We start from the raw sequence: 17,723 nt of genomic DNA on the forward strand, positions 1-17,723 counted from the left end.
AGGCGGTACAACAGGGTACTAGAGCCTCCATGCCCACCTGTATAACATCCAGTATCCAAGTTAGAGGCGGTACAACAGGGTACTAGAGCCTCCATGCCCAACTGTATAGCATCCAGTATTCAAGCTAGAGGCGGTACAACAGGGTACTAAAGCCTCCATGCCCACCTGTATAACATCTAGTATCCAAGCTAGAGGCGGTACAACAGGGTACTAGAGCCTCCATGCCTGCCCGTATCACATCTTGCATCCAAGCTAGAGGTGGTCCAACAGGGTACTAGAGTCTCCATACCCTCTGTATCACATCTTGTATACAAGCTAGAGGCGGTACAACAGGGTACTAGAGCCTCCATGCCCACCTGTATAACATCTAGTATCCAAGCTAGAGGCGGTACAACAGGGTACTAGAGCCTCCATGCCTGCCTGTATCACATCTTACATGCAAGCTAGAGGCGGTACAACAGGGTACTAGAGGCTCCATGCCTGCCCGAATCACATCTTGTATCCAAGCTAGAGGTGCTACAACAGGGTACTAGAGCTTCCATGCCCACCTGTATAACATCTAGTATCCAAGCTAGAGGCGGTACAACAGGGTACTAGAGCCTTCATGCCTGCCCGTATCACATCTTGTATCCAAGCTAGAGGTGCTACAACAGGGTACTAGAGCTTCCATGCCCACCTGTATTATATCTTACATCCAAACTAGAGGCAGTACAACAGGATACTAAAGCCTCCATGCCTGTATCACATCTTGTATCCAAGCTAGAGACGGTACAACAGGGTACTAGAGCTTCCCTTCAAGTGTTCCATTTTACACAATAAAATTATCCTTTTGCTCCGATATTGTAATTGCTTATATCAACATTAAAATCACACAGAGAAAGTTTTATTCAATTTTTTAAGAACTCCTTCCAGGTGCTTGATTTTTTTTTTAGATTTAGTGTATTTCAAAATCAGAACATAGGTCCTCCCTTCCAAGGAATCATATAAATAGCTATAGAATTCAAGTTTCAAAAGACGGATTGATACAGGGATCTAAGCAGCCTGATCAGTTGTAGTATTGTCAGATAGCACAGAAGGGAGTCCAAGGTGGAATCATGCTGAATCAACACAATTACTGTAATACCATATTGAACTTGAATGCTAGTCTGGGATGATTTAGTGATCCTGCACTGAGCAGGGGGTTGGACCTGATGATCCCAGAGGTCCCTTCCAACTCTACCATTCTATAATTCTATGACTTTTTCCACCTCAACAATGTAATAAATCCTCTTGAAAAGATTATTTGAAAACATTTTGATAAGAAGTCCTCCGCAGGTGGCCACTAACAGACCCTGTTAGGTTGTCCATGGGTTGCAAAGAAGCCTATTGGTAATGCTGTTGCTCACTGTTCTGATCATGCTCTCCTGATTAATGAATAACCTAAGACTAGGCATGTATAGCTGTATAAAAAAACATTAGCATGTTTCTTAGTTTTTATTAGATTTTTTCCAAGTCATTATATACAAATTTTTTAAAATTCTCTTTTTATTATTTGCCCTTATACAAAATACATGAGCAAATATGTTTCTTCACAAGAAGAATGAGCGTTTACAAAAAACAAGCAATGGACAAAAAAAAAAAATGTAATAGCATATCTCGGTAAAGATTTTGTAAAAGATCTAATCATACCAATATAGGCAGCACCACAAAATAAATAAAACAAGCGGAAGTCACATTTCTGGTCTGACCATAGTTAGCACAACAGCACTGAAATCTCTATGAAGGGTCAATCAAAACATGGTCATTACATCACAGAAGTTAGGCAGTCAAGTAGGTACTGTAGATATTAGACAATAACAAGATGAATTGCAATAAGGCAAAGCTTGAAATGCTTTTCAAGTAGACCACAGGGGGAGGTGTGTAAAGGCCCTGTTACATGGGCCGACAGTCATTTGGGCTGTCACCACTAAGGTCATCAGCGCTCGTGCAGAGCTTTTACACAGACAGACTTGCTGGCCACTTGCTGGCTTCTCCCTCCTATGGGAAGCAAGCTTGAAGCATTCACACGGAACGACAAGCCAGCGAACCAGTGAGTTTAAGCTGAAAAGTCAGCTTAAACAACCCCGAATGACAAGTGAGCGATTTTTTTTTCTATTTTCCCACTAAACGATTACGTTCACTTTCGCTCGTTTGAACGATTTTTGAACGATGATCGTTGTGTGTAAACGGGCCTTAAGAGATTCAATGTACAATGCTTACCCACAATAAACCATTTCCCGACACAATTAAAAAAACACAAACACAAGATATCAACATACACAAATAACCTCTCGGCACAAGGTATCACACTTGTGTCTTTTTATTAATCTAAACGCCTTCCTTTCATTAGTATTTAACATATGTTCATGCATTACTGAAACTTATGTTGTGTGGACTAATAAACCAATTTCCTTAATAAGGTTTAGGTAGTAGAACAGGTAATCTATTGGTCTGACTTTTAGTCACCACAATTTTTCAAACTTGTAACATTTCGTAACTTCTAACTTAATTGAGTAATAAAATTTGAGTGCAATAAATGAAGCATAAAAAGGCAGTTAAAACAGATTGAATCAAGCAGTTTATGTGCTACAGTTAATTGATAATTTACAGTGTGTTACAAAATGCATACCCTTATTACTAATTAAAATGCATGGAACATGCAAATGGCATGATATTTTTCACAATATGCAAGGATAAGCTATTCGTAGAGATTTGAAAGACTCCCTTCATCTATATATTACTAAGAGTATTGGATGCCATTAGGGAATCTAAGGCACGGCCCTATAAGGCTCAGCTCTGACTTTACAGCATACAGATTGTTCTTACTTGGACTTTTGTTGATAGCAATGGGCACAGCACCTGCTAACAGGGAAATGCCGCATATGTTGTATCTCTATCAGTCAAAAAGAAAACATCTCTCATATAAAAAGACATTTTTACTAGAGATGAGCGAGCATACTCGCTAAGGATAATTACTCGATCGAGCATTGTCCTTAGCGAGTACCTGAAAAGGTTCGGCTGCCGGTGAGGGGGAGAGGTGAGTTGCGGCAATGAGCAGGGGGGAGCGGGGGGGGGGGGGGGAAGAGAGGCAGAGATCTCCCCTCCGTTTCTCCCCGCTCTCCCCCGCCCGCAGCTGAACCTTTTCTCCCGAGCGAGCAGGTACTCGCTAAGGACAATGCTCGATCGAGTAATTGCCCTTAGCGAGTATGCTCGCTCATCTCTAATTTTTACCCTTCTTAGGTTCAAAATAATTTCCATTGAAAACTATAGGATTTGTTTAGAAGTCTCTTTCCCTCCAACATTTGTAGCATAAAGCAAAGGGAACGGACAACAACCGTGTACAGTTGTAAGCTAGCCCTAATCAAAACTATTATTGTGGATATTAAAGACCATGCAATTCAAAATATGTTTTGATGGATCTCAACAACCCAAGATAAAACACTATCAGCATGTTAGAATGAAAACAATGCAAATCTATAAGCCAATGGTTTTATGTAACTTTAAAGGTGTATTTCCATCCTGGCCACTCACACCTTCCCAACCGCTCTCCTCCTGCTTTGTGTTGCATTCAGCTTGCCACAGTCGGACGGACTTTAAACAGAAACAGGCACACAAACTCTCGGCGTTTTTTCCGTAACTCCCAAAGAAGCGAGTTATATAAAAAGCATTGCAAAGCGAGCTATGCTGTTTCTGTAAGTTCTTAGATACACAGATAGCGGAGAAACGAAAAGCAGGAAGAAGTGAGGGGGCATCTCAAGATACACGTGAGTCTGGGAGGTGGGACCTGCTTCTCTCAGACATTTCTGGCATATGCTGTGGAATACCACTTTAATAAAGAAGAAGGAAGGATACTATAGGTGCATCTGAACCTTCAGTCATAAACATTGCATTGTGACCCGATTTCCTCTCATATTGCGTAATGTACTGGGAGTCTTTTTACAAAGTGAAATGTGAACAATGGACTCTTTGCATGTCTTAAAACAGACCAAAATGAGGTGCAATTAAAAAAAGACTATTACACTTATCAAATGACTGATTGAATTATGTTGATTTATAGGTCTTAATCTTTTTTGTATTGCTAACCAAAAGTACAGCGTTTCCTTGAAAATAAGACCTACCCCTAAAATAAGCCCTACCCTGATTTTTAGATTTTTTCAGGGAGGCTTGAAATAGAACACAGAATATAAGACCTAGTTAGATTACATTAAAAAATAATTACCTAGCAGTCACAGTCCGGGTGTCTACCGCTGGTCTCTGAGGTTCCATAGCTCCACGCATGTCCTTTATATTAATTTTGTTGCCCCAAAAGAGACACTAGGTCCTATTTTCAGGGAATGACTTATTTTACTTACCTAGCCAGCACTGTCTGGGCTGGTCTCCCGAGGTCCTGTAGCTTACCAGGCACAATACTGTACATTTCATAGCGCCTGTGCCTGGTATTGCAGCATAGTCCCATCCACTTGAATGGAACCTAGCTGTTTTCAGGCCATGTGACCAATGAACGTGATGTCACAGAGCTGTAGACACCCCACTGATCTGATATTGATGACCTATCCTAAGGATAAGTTATCAATATTAGAGGCCCAGTAAGCCGCCTTGAAGCTGGAAATGGAAGTGTCAATGCCTTTACATTTTTAAAAACTCTTCTTCATCAATTATCCAGACAAATGTGAATCACTCTGATGTGAAGATCAAACCTGGGAATTCCACTTTACCAGCTCTATGATCTATCATCTTCTGTCCCCTGATAGTGCTCCAAAATTCTTGAAAATCAAGATTTCATTTCCATACTATCTATATGCACACGTATACTGGAACCATATAGAACCACAAATACTTATTTGCTTTGTACCTTTTTATCTTATTTATATAGTGAGAACTCCTTATGCAACACTGTAGACAAATTGTAATTTTCAAACTGTACTTTAGATTTGTGTTACTTTGTGCTTTTTCATGTCTTTGCAAGGAGCTTGTAAAAAAAAAAAAAACCCAAAATATAGTGTACATTATTCACAAATAATTCTTATTCTTTTTAGGTCCCAGCATCATGGCTACTATGACTTGAATATGAATGACTTCAATTTACTTCACGGTGGAACATTTGTGCTATGTATTTCTATCAGGACCCATGTCAACTTTTGTTAGATACAATGCATTTTACACGAGAGCAATGCTTTTCTGCATAAATGTCACGCAATCATGCAGAAATGTCTAAATGTCAAGCAAAACTAATTTAAAGCACTTGGTGTTCTTGGTTTGCATGACTTTTCTATGGCCCTTACCTGCTTTCCCATCTAACTTATATCTCCCCTATTGAGCCTACTCCATTTCTCTGTGTGGTGTGGAGAGAGGATAAACCCCTATGAAGACATAATACATTTGTCAGATAGAATTTCAACAACTTCTCTTGATGACTGGTTCTTCAGGCCCTGTAAAACTGTTACGAGTTGATCCACGATATCCCTGGGCATGAGTAAAAAAATTATATTTTTCTGTCTATCTTCACCCAGAATTAGACTTCGGGTTACGGCAGCAATGTCCCAGCTTCATCTAACATATTTAAGCCATAATCTCTATCACTTCATGAAGCCATTACCGATTGGTACTGATGTTGTCAATTATGAGGGGATTCAGGCTGATAAAAGAGCTAATATTTCATCATTTCAAGACCAATGATAGATAATATTGTTGCAGTGGAAGTTTAAAACCCACTAGAATAAGTGGAAAGTAATGTATTTAACAAGTCTGGTATTGAACCCTGCAGTCTAGGACTATCGCTAGTGCTCAACAAATGTAAAATAAACTCAGAATGCTCTACCAAGAAAAGACCTGCAGACAATGATCTTTCATGTAGGTGATGTACAGAATAATGAAATTTATTCAGCATTGGGTAATTCTAAAGAGTCTAATAATCTGGTATTTGTTTCCAATATAATGTGGAATTTCACAAGACCAGACGTAGAAAACTGTGGAGATAAAGAGGTTTAGGAAACTCTTTAAAGATGTAATGTCATCAGAAAACAAAAAATTCAATTCTTACCTATTCCTCCCCCGTCAGTCTTCTTACCTTATCTTCTCCCCACCGATCTTCTCCTGGGTCCTGCAGTCCTCCCGGGTCACCTCACCTCCCCGATTCCTCTTCTTCTGGCAACGAGCGTTCATTCCCTGCAGTCTCCTTTCTGCATTGCACTGTATGCCTACTACTGATGTAGTGTTCATAGCCTAAAAGGGAGTGCTGAGCTATTGCAGAGACTGCGCTGTCTCTCTGCAATGGTATATGAATACTGGTGGCGAGGCAGGGCAGTCTTGGCAATAGAATGGCATTCCTTGCTAGGCAGTAAACGTTACATCACTAGTGACGTAACCTATACTGATCTGCATGAAGAACAATGCAGAGAACGGACGCACCATAACAAGAAGAAGAGGATCTGGCTGGCTTGCAGTGAGGTAACCGGGGTACTGGAGAAGATCAGTGAGTGGAAGATGCGGCAAGAAGACTGCCTGGGGGAAAATAGGTAAGTAATTTTTTTTTTAATGACAAAACCCCTTTAATGATAAAAAATATAAAGTTAGACAGTGTAAACTTGGATGAGGCAGTCTAAACATGTGCCAAATTTATTACAGTGGCTCAGCAGGATGATAAATTTGGTGCATTTTCTGACACCTTTTTCTAACTTTATACCACCTGGTTTACTTTATGCCACACTCACTTCCCTGACAAACCATTTCCCATTCTGCTAAGCAATGCCATATAGGCAAATAAAGCGTCTAAAGCATGTAATTAATGTGAAGTAAGGCATTCAGGCCAGTTTTTTGGCACTTACTGAGTCAGAACTCTGGTGCATTGAGCTTAGCAAATCTCCTCCAATGTCTTAGGCTCTATTCACACATGTATTATGGACTTTCCATTAGCAGGGTTGCCAACCTGAATTATTTTTTTTCCTGGATAACTTATCCAACAGTCACAGCCAGAACTTTTCACTGGACACATTTAACAATTTATAAAGATTATACATGAAACAGTTTTATAGGTCAGAAACGGATCTGAACTTATTACCAGAATTTATTGTGAGCTGCAAAATGATGATAATTACAGTCATAATTATCTGCTAAAGGACTAACAGCTTAAAAAAAATGCCCGCATCTATTTTTTTTTTCACGGAGACGGAATTTCTGAACTGTTGGTAACCCTGTCTATTATGTTCTTTTATTTTTGGCAGCAAAAATAGAGCAGTCTGTGGCACTAATCTTGCAGTCACAACAATCAGAACCCCAAAAGAAACTTCACAGACCCCATTATAAGTCAATAAGGTCTGTCGGGATTTGCTGTAGATTCTTTTACATTTTATTTTGAACTTTCTTCTTGAAAGTTCTTGCACATGCTTTCTGGCCTTTAGTTATTACTGAACATCTGATAACCCTGACTATCAGGTTGTATTTATTCAATATTAACCCTTTCCCTTTCAAGGCCATATCTCATACTTCCATGCAGGTAGGCACTTTAGTAGCCAAGGACATATAAGATACATACTTGCTACTAAAAGCTGACTAAAGGCTGTATCTCAAGCTAGAGGATATACTGTACCTGCAGCTCTCACCTTACCCCCCTATTACTAATGGCTTTGTCTCGGGAAAGATCACAGCTAGTTTTGGGATCTTGGTTTTGTTTAAAAGGCAAGACCAGGATCGCATCTATAGTTGTAGCACACCCTGAGATAAGGGGGTCTTTACTCCAGTGCTCTTTCAGTCAGCTCTCACCTCAGCATATACAACAAGCTGTAAATAAAAAGGAAGAAATAACAGTCTGCGCTCTTAGAAATGTAGAGCATAGACCCAAGATGTAATCAGTCATGTATAAGAAACAGGACTGGCACTTACTCAGGAGGAGGGGGTATGGCCAGCAAAAAGCCCCCTCCTTGAAGTGACGACTCCTGAAATCACCTGAATGGAGGGGGCTTTTTGCTGGTCATAGCCCCCTCCTCCTTAGTAAGGGCCGTTCCAGTTTCTTATACAGGACTGATTACATCTTGGGTCTATGCTCTACATTTCTAAGAGCGCAGACTGTTTTTTCTTCCTTTTCATTTACAGCTTGTTGTATTCATTTTTGGGGGATATTCTCGTTCGAGAAAAAACCCCAACTGTTGTTGCAGCTCTCCCTGGCTTCAGAGGATATTGAAATGTACAACTAATGGCCCACTGACAATCCCTAAGGCGCTTTCTGAACCCTTTCACCTCAGCATAGGTAGAGAAGTATAATATTGGGGGCAACAGAGGATGTGCTAACAGGTTGCAGAGAAAGCAAGAGGATTTGTGATCCGTGATCCTCCTCCTGCCTTTGTAAGTCCAGCTTCACCCGGGCATTAAAATCATGTGAGATTTGTGCGTTGCGAAACGCACAAATCTCACATAAATATGAACCCCATTCTTTTGATGCTATGCGGGAAACAAATTGCAGTATGTTCTATCTTGCTGCGTGCTCTCGCATCGCAGCGCCAATTGTTTTTAATGGGGATAGCAGCAGCATAGCCAGCCCCATTGAAAGCAATGGGAGAAGCTTTTCCATCCTCTGCTGCAGCTGTGACAGCCACGCCAGAGGATCCCTGCATCCACAAAGTGATGCGAGGTGGCTTTGCCATAACGCCTCACATCCCTACAGATTTCACATGGATAGCCAGCACAATATGGGGTCAGAATTTACAGCCCCTTATCGCGCTTACCTGTGTGAGGTTAACCTAAGGCTTTAGATGATCCCAGAGAATGTAACATGAACTTGCTCTGATTGTCACATATGTGGGTGTATTTTGTTCTTCAGACAAGAACTAAGAACACCCTTCTGTGCCTAATGTGATTGTTTATTGAATCCATAACTCCATGACCCACATGTCTGGACTGTGACATCAAGTAAGTCACACAAAATATTCACAGCGGATACAAATTCCAATAAAGTCTACACATTTTACACTGTCCCTTCTCAATCCATTCCTGATCTTTAACTCTGCTGACCACTTCTCTAGCGCTACTTGTTACACACTAGTCATAGCGATAATGGTTACCAGCAGAGATGAATGTCTAATATATTTCTGATAGATGGAAAAGATTTTGGTTATTCAGAAAAGGCATTTTTATGAATTGTTGCATAAATGATCATTTTCAACTAATTCCACCCAAATAAAAACAAAGCAGAATTTAGCCACTTTCAGACAGACACAATATTGGTGCTTTTTTGCACCTGTATTAGGGATGCAACACCCTGACCTTTAGCAATTCATGAGAATTAGAGTTCTGATCAACGGTGAGATGATGTTGTTAGATGATCTGTAATGCGGGAATAAAAAAGCTCCAGCATTAGGCCGGTCTTAAAATTCCTTAGGTTTTCACAATTATTGACTCGGGTTCGAGTTTTACAGGGGATTGAAAATGCCATACCTCTATAAACCCCAATTTAATTTGCATGCAAAAATAGGTTGACCCATTCTTGCAGTATTGATGCTTCTCTAACACGCGCACCTGTGACCACAGATCTGTGGTATTTATTTACTTCTCACATCTGTTTTTTGCATGGTACATTCCTGTTTCTGGATGGGATCTACTTGAGTATGCATTTTAGTTGAGTTTTTGTGCAATTTTTGCTTATGATCACTGTTTGATGTGAAGTTGTGTGAAGGAGTTTGAGTGTATGAATTGTTTAAATTGTACTTTTACACACAGTATGCCATGTAGATTGTCATAGTGTAGTAGCAGCACACATTTTAACATGTTTTGGATGGTCACATTTTGCTAGAACTGTACTTCAGCATTTTTGAGAGAACAAGTTCTTGTTGATGTAGATAATTATGGTATTGAATGTTTTTTGCAAACAGCCGAGTTTGTTTTGATTGCAACCGTATATGATCTTTGCACGCTTTGATCTGTAATTTTTACATTATTTTTGGAAGTAAACTTCTGCTTACATGTGAGTTTTAGATGCAAATGTATGTTAATTATTATTTTAGTGATTCCTATTTATCACAAAGATACAAAAAGCTGGTCAATGCTCTTCACAGCCTGTCAATAGAAATGCAATTGTCAGGTTGTCTGCTTTCAGGAAGTATATAGAGTCTAGGGGTGCACTTACTTTCCAAAGTGTAACTCTTATATGTTACAAGTTGTTACTTTTTTTTAAATTTCCAGCTTGAAGCCAGATTTTTGGTCTCTCCCTTTCTGGTGATTTTATGAAAATAAATGTATACATGTAGACATAAGTCTAAATGATAGAACTCTGCACATTATAAACTTTTATTTTTAGGAGGTATCGTTCATATAACTTTCTGCTTTGGTGTCACTTTTAGCCGCTAATATAAATTTTAATAGTATTTTTAATGAAAAATTACACTTTGACCTCAAATCGCAATAAAGTTGCCTTTATGTAACATAGTGTGTTAGGCTGAGTAAAGATCATGTCCATCTAGTTCAGCCTGTCTCTCCCCCCCCCCCCCCCCCCCCCCCACACACACACACATCCCCTTCCTTGTTGATCTAGAGGAAGGCAAAAAAAAAAACGAGGCAGATGCCAATTTAGCTCATTTGGAGGAAAAAATTTCTTCCTGACTCCATAATGGCAGTCAGAGTAATCCCTGGATCAATGTTCGAGTTCTACCTAACTCCAAGACCCAGATCAACCACCCCTCTGATCACTTAATGTCTATATCCTAGAATTATCATAGTGCTTTAAAAAGATGTCTAGTCCCTCTAAACTCCTCTGCCAATTTTGCCATCTCCACGTCCCTAGGCAGAGAGTTCCACAGTTTCACCGCTCTTATGGTAAAGAATCCCCTTCTATGTTGGTAATGAAACCTGCTTACTTCTAGACGTAGAGGATGCCCTCTTGTTACCCTCGCAGTCCTTGGTATAAACAGATCATGGGAGAGATCCTTGTATTGTCCTCTAGTGTATTTATACATAGTTATTTGGTCGCCTCTTAGCCGTCTTTTTTCTATGGTGAATAATCCCAATTTTGATAGCCTCTCTGGGGATTTAAGTCACCTCATTCCGTTTATTAATTTAGTTGCCCTTCTTTGGACCCCTATAAGCACTACAACGTCTTTCCTGATCACCGGTGTCCAGAACAGTACACAGGATTCCATGTGAGGCCTGACAAGTGCCTTATATAGTGGAAGAATAATGTTCTCATCCCTTGTCCCTATATCTCTTTTAATGCACCCCAAGACTTTATTTGCTGTTGAAGCAGCTGACTGGCATTGACTGCTCCAATTAAGTCTACAGTCAACTAGTACCCCCAAGTCTTTTTCCATCTCACTTTTCCCTATCAGTACTCCATTTAGTGTATATTGGTGACATCCGTTTCTCCTGCCCATGTGCATAACCTTACATTTCTCAATATTGAACTTCATTTGCAATTTTTCTGCCCAAGCCCCCAACTTATCTAGGTCCGCTAGTAGCCGCATATTGTTCTGCTTTGTATTAATCATCTGGTATAATTTCGTATCATCTGCAAATATTGATATTTTACTGTGTCGCACTCCTATCAGGTCATTAATAAATATATTGAACAGAATGGGGCCTAATACTGAACCCTGTGGCACCCCACTAGCAACGGTGGCCCAATCAGAGTATGAGCCATTTATTACCACCCTCTCTGCCTTCTGTCTCCGAGCCAGTTCTTTACACAGATACACGTTTTCTCCCAGTCCGAGCTGTCTCATTTTATATATCAGCCTATTATGTGGCACAGTGTCAAATGCTTTAGAAAAAAACAGATATACAAGATCAATAGACTCTCCCAGAAGCAGCCGAGAACTTACTTCATTGTAGAAGCTGATCAAGTTGGTCTGACATGATCGACCCCTGATGAACCCATGGTGATGCAGAGTTATACTGTTGCTTTTCTTGAGATATTATAGGAAGGAATCTTTCAGAAACCCCTTGAATGTTTTTCCAATTATTGGAGTGTGACTCACCAGCCTGATTCTCTTTTAGACCACTTTTTGTATATTGGGACCACACTGGCAACGCGCCAATCTAGTGGTAAAACCACAGTCTCAATGGTGTCCCTAAATATAAGAAATAGCAGTCTATTACATTACTTAGTTCCCTTAGAACCCTTGGGTGTATTCCATCTGGGTCCGGTGATTTATCAATTTTAATCCTTCTTAACCTGCTCTGCACTTCCTCCTGTGTTAGGCATGCAATACTTTCACAAAATATGTGGGCATAAGGGTATAGCATATTTTTTATTTTGTAATTTAGATGTTATTTGTACATATAAAAAATGTGAAAATTGGCTACTAGAGGTGCAAAATGACCAAAAGCCCCTTGCAGTGAAAGAGTTGAAGGAACTTTACGGTACAGATCATACTAAATAAATATTGACAGACCACCTTCTTGTGATATACAAAATAATGCTCATCATATATAATTCAGATGTACATACTTACAGCTCATGGTGCACATATGGAATATCTTTAGCCTTTATACTTCCTCCCTCACAATAACAGATGATTGGCTGATTGCCACACTGACTTCCTTTTTGCTTTGTATTGAGTCTTTGCAAGTCACATAATGTATAGTGTCATATGGGGTCATTGCTGGCTTGATGATTGCCAGCTAGAGGTCTTGTGCTAGGGGCCAGTGGCTACAATTTACCACTACATATACAGATTTCCAGCTTCTCCTTATAGTATATCTTGCAGTAGATTAGTTAATCAATATATTGTTTACTTCTGAGCTGTAATATGAGAGTTTATTGACTTCTCTGGATAACGGAAAAACATATGTCTTGTCAGTAAAGCACGGAATCTTAGCTCCAGCAAGAACCACCTTGCACACATGTAAACATACCTGTTCTTTCCTACTGTTCTGCGAGCTTTTAAAATTATTAGTTTGGTCACAGGAGGCTTTGAGAATTGTCGTTATGGCAACCAACTGGCTGGCAAATCCCATGATTTTCTTGTTTTAACTGATTTAGAGATTCTTGTAACCCTAAGACGTTGTTTAGTCTATATGTCTTCTCCTATTCCTCCAGCTTTTCCTTTGGGGTTTGTATCCTCTTTCTCTATCAGTAGGGATAATTGGGTTATATCTCCGTGTTTTCTACAAATGATCTTTATTCTAATAGAAACAACATATTATAAAACTATAATTAACAGAAATCGCTTTAAAAAGGAAAATAAAGTTGTGCAGTGTGTAACAATTATATAGCTTAAAGAGGTATTCCATTCTTACATTATGGATATGCCACAAATGTTCAACATTTTGCTGACTTGAGTTTAGGTCCAGGTAACCACTGTCAACTTGGCACAGAATATAATGTTGCATCGGGCCTAAGTACACACTGAGACATATGGATATAAGTGTATTACGTGTCAACCAACTATTTTCTCAAAAGACTAAAAAGTCTTTGTTTCCAAAAAATCAATCAGGCAATTTAGGTTTGGGCTCAACTACTAGAGAAGATGCCACAGGGACAAGGAAGGCTGGTCTTAGCTGCTGATGGATTTCCAGTTCAAGATTCTCAAGATAGTCACCGAGCAGTAGTTGGGAAATGTTACAGTCACCAGGAGTCAGACTGAATGGAAAGAGACAAGAGCGTAGCCAGAAGCAAGCCAGGATTTGATACTAGATGCACTGCAAATGATAAATCCAGGGTTCAGGACAAGTCTGGTCAGATGTGAGCAGGGAGTCTGGACCAGAGGCAATGCTAACTGCAGGTTAGAATATCAATATCATAAACTAAGATAACTGTAATCCAAAAAATGTGGTTAGGGAGAAGCCTGTTAAAAGCTAGTCAGAAGAAAAACAGGATAGAAAACCTAATAACTGGCACTGAGGTCAATGTATTAACAACACTCTGACTGGCTAGGATGGCCCAGCTTACTAATTTGCCAACTGAAAGGGTATTGTGTTTAGTCAGCCAGGGCTCCTGATCGGCCTGACTACTGTATGAACTGCACATGTGCCGCCAGATTTGCCAACAGCCCTGTCAAGAACTTCATTGCAGTCTATTGCAGCATAGACTGGCTGGGAGAAACAATATAGGAGTGCAGTGAGTTGCAGTAAGCAAATTACATATGGGATGCCGCTCATAGCATGCTATGGGAAATCGACTCTTCCTGCACACTTACGGAAATAAATTGCGGTTTTCGCAAGCAGAGGAAAAATCGCAACATGCTCCATTTGTGTGCGGACGTCTTCCATTGAAGTCAATTGAAGCTGTCCAATTCGCGGCCCTTCCGCACTTAACATGCTGGAGTTTTAAAAAAATCTATGAAGACCATCTGCAGTACAGAAGAAACTGAAAGTAGGCAGGTACGTGTGGACGTCACTGCCCGCAGGGCCGAATTCCGCTGCAGTTGGCCTAAATGTGGAAAATCCAGTGTATATGCCACACATTTTTAATATTAGAATAACCTTTTTGTATCTCCTTTATAATGTAGAGCTAAAAACAAAGCTTTTATGATGTTGCCTGATTGTTGTAGCAACCGCCATTCTACTTCTTAATTAAATTATTGACTCGAAGTACAGAAAACTTTTCCAATTACCAATATACGGTTATACAAATAATGCCTTGGTTGCCCATTGCACCACTGGCAGGAAACTTGCCATATGAATACAAAGCAGCTGTCACATGTTCACAGCTCTAGTAAGATCATTCACAGCCATTCAGTGAATGACATCACTGAATGGCTGTGATTGGTTCATCAAGCGCCAGCTCTGATTGGATCATGAGCGCCGTGGCTGAGCCAATCACAGCACTCACTTGCTGGAGGCGGGGTATTTAAAGCCCCGTTACCAGGAAGAGAATTCTGTCAGCAAGGAGGACACGTCAGCCTTCTGCAGCGCTAGAGACCAGCACGAGGCACTGGGACACCGTCAACTAGGTAAGTAGAAGTCCCCACTCCCCCCCCCCCCCCCCCCCCCCCGAAAATGACACAGTGCCTCTTTTGGGGCAAAAATGAATATAAGACAGTGTCTTATTTTTGAGTAGCTATATCCTTATGAAGGTGAAATGAAGTGACCAGATAAGAAAATATCAGCATGTATGACATGTCAACCACTCCTGCATTGTTTTCCTGTTGCAGTGGCTTTCAGGGGAGGGGTACAATAGGCAGCTGCTATGTGTTCACTCATCACAGAACCAGGGATAGATGGGTGATCACTTTGAGTCCATTCTGCTAATATCCATTACTATGGCTCTATGGACACAAACATACTCTCCTAGGCTGACATGCATGGAGAATATTTAGGATATCCGATCTTAAAACCTATTGCATTTAAGAGCAAACCCATTAAGAGTTCTGATTTGCTGCTTTTCACATGTAAGCTTCTCTCAGCTTCTGCCTGCTTGTAGCTCATCCGCTGCTCTACAGCACTTTTTTCCATTTCCGTTATTAAAGAAATAATAAGCAAAGCTTTTAACCACAGTGCTGCAGCAGGCAGATTTTTTTTAGTAGCAGAAAGTTTTGACTTTTCTGTGATGCTATGTAAAGTCTTCAGCAGTTTTCCCATTTTTTCTGTCTATGAACCTCATGACCCAGAGGTTGCCAAGAGTCCACAAAAATAACTGGCTTTTTTCAGTGTCTGATTTTTTTGGAAGCTGGAGGAGCTTGTGCAGGTCACTGCGATGGTAATTACCGTTTTTAATGAGTCACAGTAAATGTTACTAATGTGTTCATGTCAGCATTCTAAGCTATAGACTTGTATGACATATTCCTCATCATTCATTAGGGGGTTTTTGTATGTATCCATAAAAAATGTTGGCTGCTTATGATTTTTGGATACGTGGGCCAGAAAAATCAACCTTACAAACCAAACTCATTTTCTTAATACAAAATACTGTGAAAACCAGATGTTTTATGCATTGTATAAGAACAACATAGAGAAACACAATGTAACTTTACTTAAATGGACACTAACTTTTTAAACAACTTGTTCTGATGCAATAGCCAGGATAATAACCAGGAAAACAGCAATTTATCTAAAATGATGTTTCTGTGCTGAAAAACCACTCTACAAATGCTGGACATTAGAGATCTGTCTTCATTCCTAACTTGCGTTTCACTACTTGCTGTCAAGTTTGATACTGAAGCCAGTCCAAAAGCAGAATAGGTAGTGGGAGAAGGAGTTACTGTGCTCACTGAAGTCTAAGAGAGCAGAGGGGAAGGGGAAGTGGTGGGGGCAGAGACACTCGCACAGAGATGATCTGCTGAAACTAATGTTGGGTTATTTGCTGCTATTTATTTTAATGCTATTTATTAAAATCTCCACTGCTCAGTATTGCTGTGCACTCTCTCATAAATGATGATTTTATGTCTGTGTGTGTGTTACAGACAGACAGCAGATGTAGTTCTCTGTGCATAGTGTGTAGATCACAGCACAACAGTCAGGCTCCTACCAATAGTTCTGAGAAAATTGTTAATCAGAGATATAGCCTACAGAGGGGAAAATAGAGAAAAATACAAGATTACAGTCACATAATGGTCAGAAATAGTGTTAATCCTCATGTAGATACATGGCTGCTAATCCTGAAAAGTTATCTGAAAAATTAGGGGCACTTTATTCAGAGAAATAATAGCATCAATGCAATTACAATACTTTACAATGTTGTGCAACCTATTAGTAGGCAGCTTCTCTATAAGTCAATGTCCAACCTTTCAACAGGTCTTGTAACAGGAAATATAAACCAAAACCAGTAGGAAAAGTAACCATGTATAGATAGGCTGTTTCATACTTTTCCCCCTCATGAACAGTAAGCTGCTGGCTGAGAAGCCTATGATGTGGGTCGGGAGCAGTACAGTTTCCTCTTGTAGAGACCACCTAGTAGGCATGAGAAGACTTATAAGGCCATTCAATTTCGGAGATCTCTTCAGCACTAATCAATTCTACTAAAAGGTTGCTGCCTAAGCTTTTTATTATGTAGGGAAATTTATTACATTTTTGTAGTTTTTCTTCGTTCAGGAGAGTTACATATTACCCATTAAAGGATTTACAAATTTGCACAACCTGGAGAGATATGTACTTATTTCAATTTTTCTATTTTTTACCCCACTGCCTTAGTTTTAAGATATAAAACTCAGAAATGTTCTGTAATTTATAGACCACGAGTCATACCCAAATAAAAAAAATACAGTACACTATGTAGCACCATGATTTGCAATGAGCATACTCATAACCCTGGGGTCAGTGGCTGACAATCTAATTTCCTAATTTGTACATTTCCGAGATCTTACCTACCGCATTTCCCCTAAAATAGGACCTACCCCGATTATAAGACCTACCACGGTTTTCGGGGGAGGCTTGTAATATAAGGTCTCCCCTGAAAATAAGATCTAGCTAACCGGCATAAAAAATAATAATAATAAAAATCAATAATCACGTGGTCCGCAGCGTCCCCATGGTCTCTGGCGGCGCTGCGGCAAACTGCAGTGTCCTCCCCGTATGCCATCTCAGTTTCTTTCTAGTGATGGGGCTTTGAATACCCTACCTCCAGCAAAGCGAGCGCTGTGATTGGCTGCTGGCACTCGATTAGCGTATCACAGCCAGTGCTCGATGAGCTAATCACAACCACTCAGTGAATGACATCACTGAATGGCTGTGATTAGCTCATTGAGTGCAGGCTGTGATTGGCTGCTGGCGCTCGATAGCCAATCACAGCACTTGCTTTGCTGGAGGAGGGGTATTCAAAGCCCCGTCATCAGAAAGAAGCTGAA

At 40.1% G+C, this 17,723-nt stretch overlaps 1 protein-coding gene across 1 annotated transcript in view; it reads right to left on the bottom strand.

The window, feature by feature from the left end:
- The window catches only part of ST8SIA4 (ST8 alpha-N-acetyl-neuraminide alpha-2,8-sialyltransferase 4), a 155,319-nt gene that overhangs the window by 59,049 nt on the left and 78,547 nt on the right, over nt 1–17,723 (bottom strand). The window lies entirely within an intron of this gene.

Source organism: Eleutherodactylus coqui, chromosome 5 (genome assembly GCF_035609145.1).
Source record: "Eleutherodactylus coqui strain aEleCoq1 chromosome 5, aEleCoq1.hap1, whole genome shotgun sequence".
Classification (NCBI taxonomy): Eukaryota; Metazoa; Chordata; class Amphibia; order Anura; family Eleutherodactylidae; genus Eleutherodactylus; species Eleutherodactylus coqui.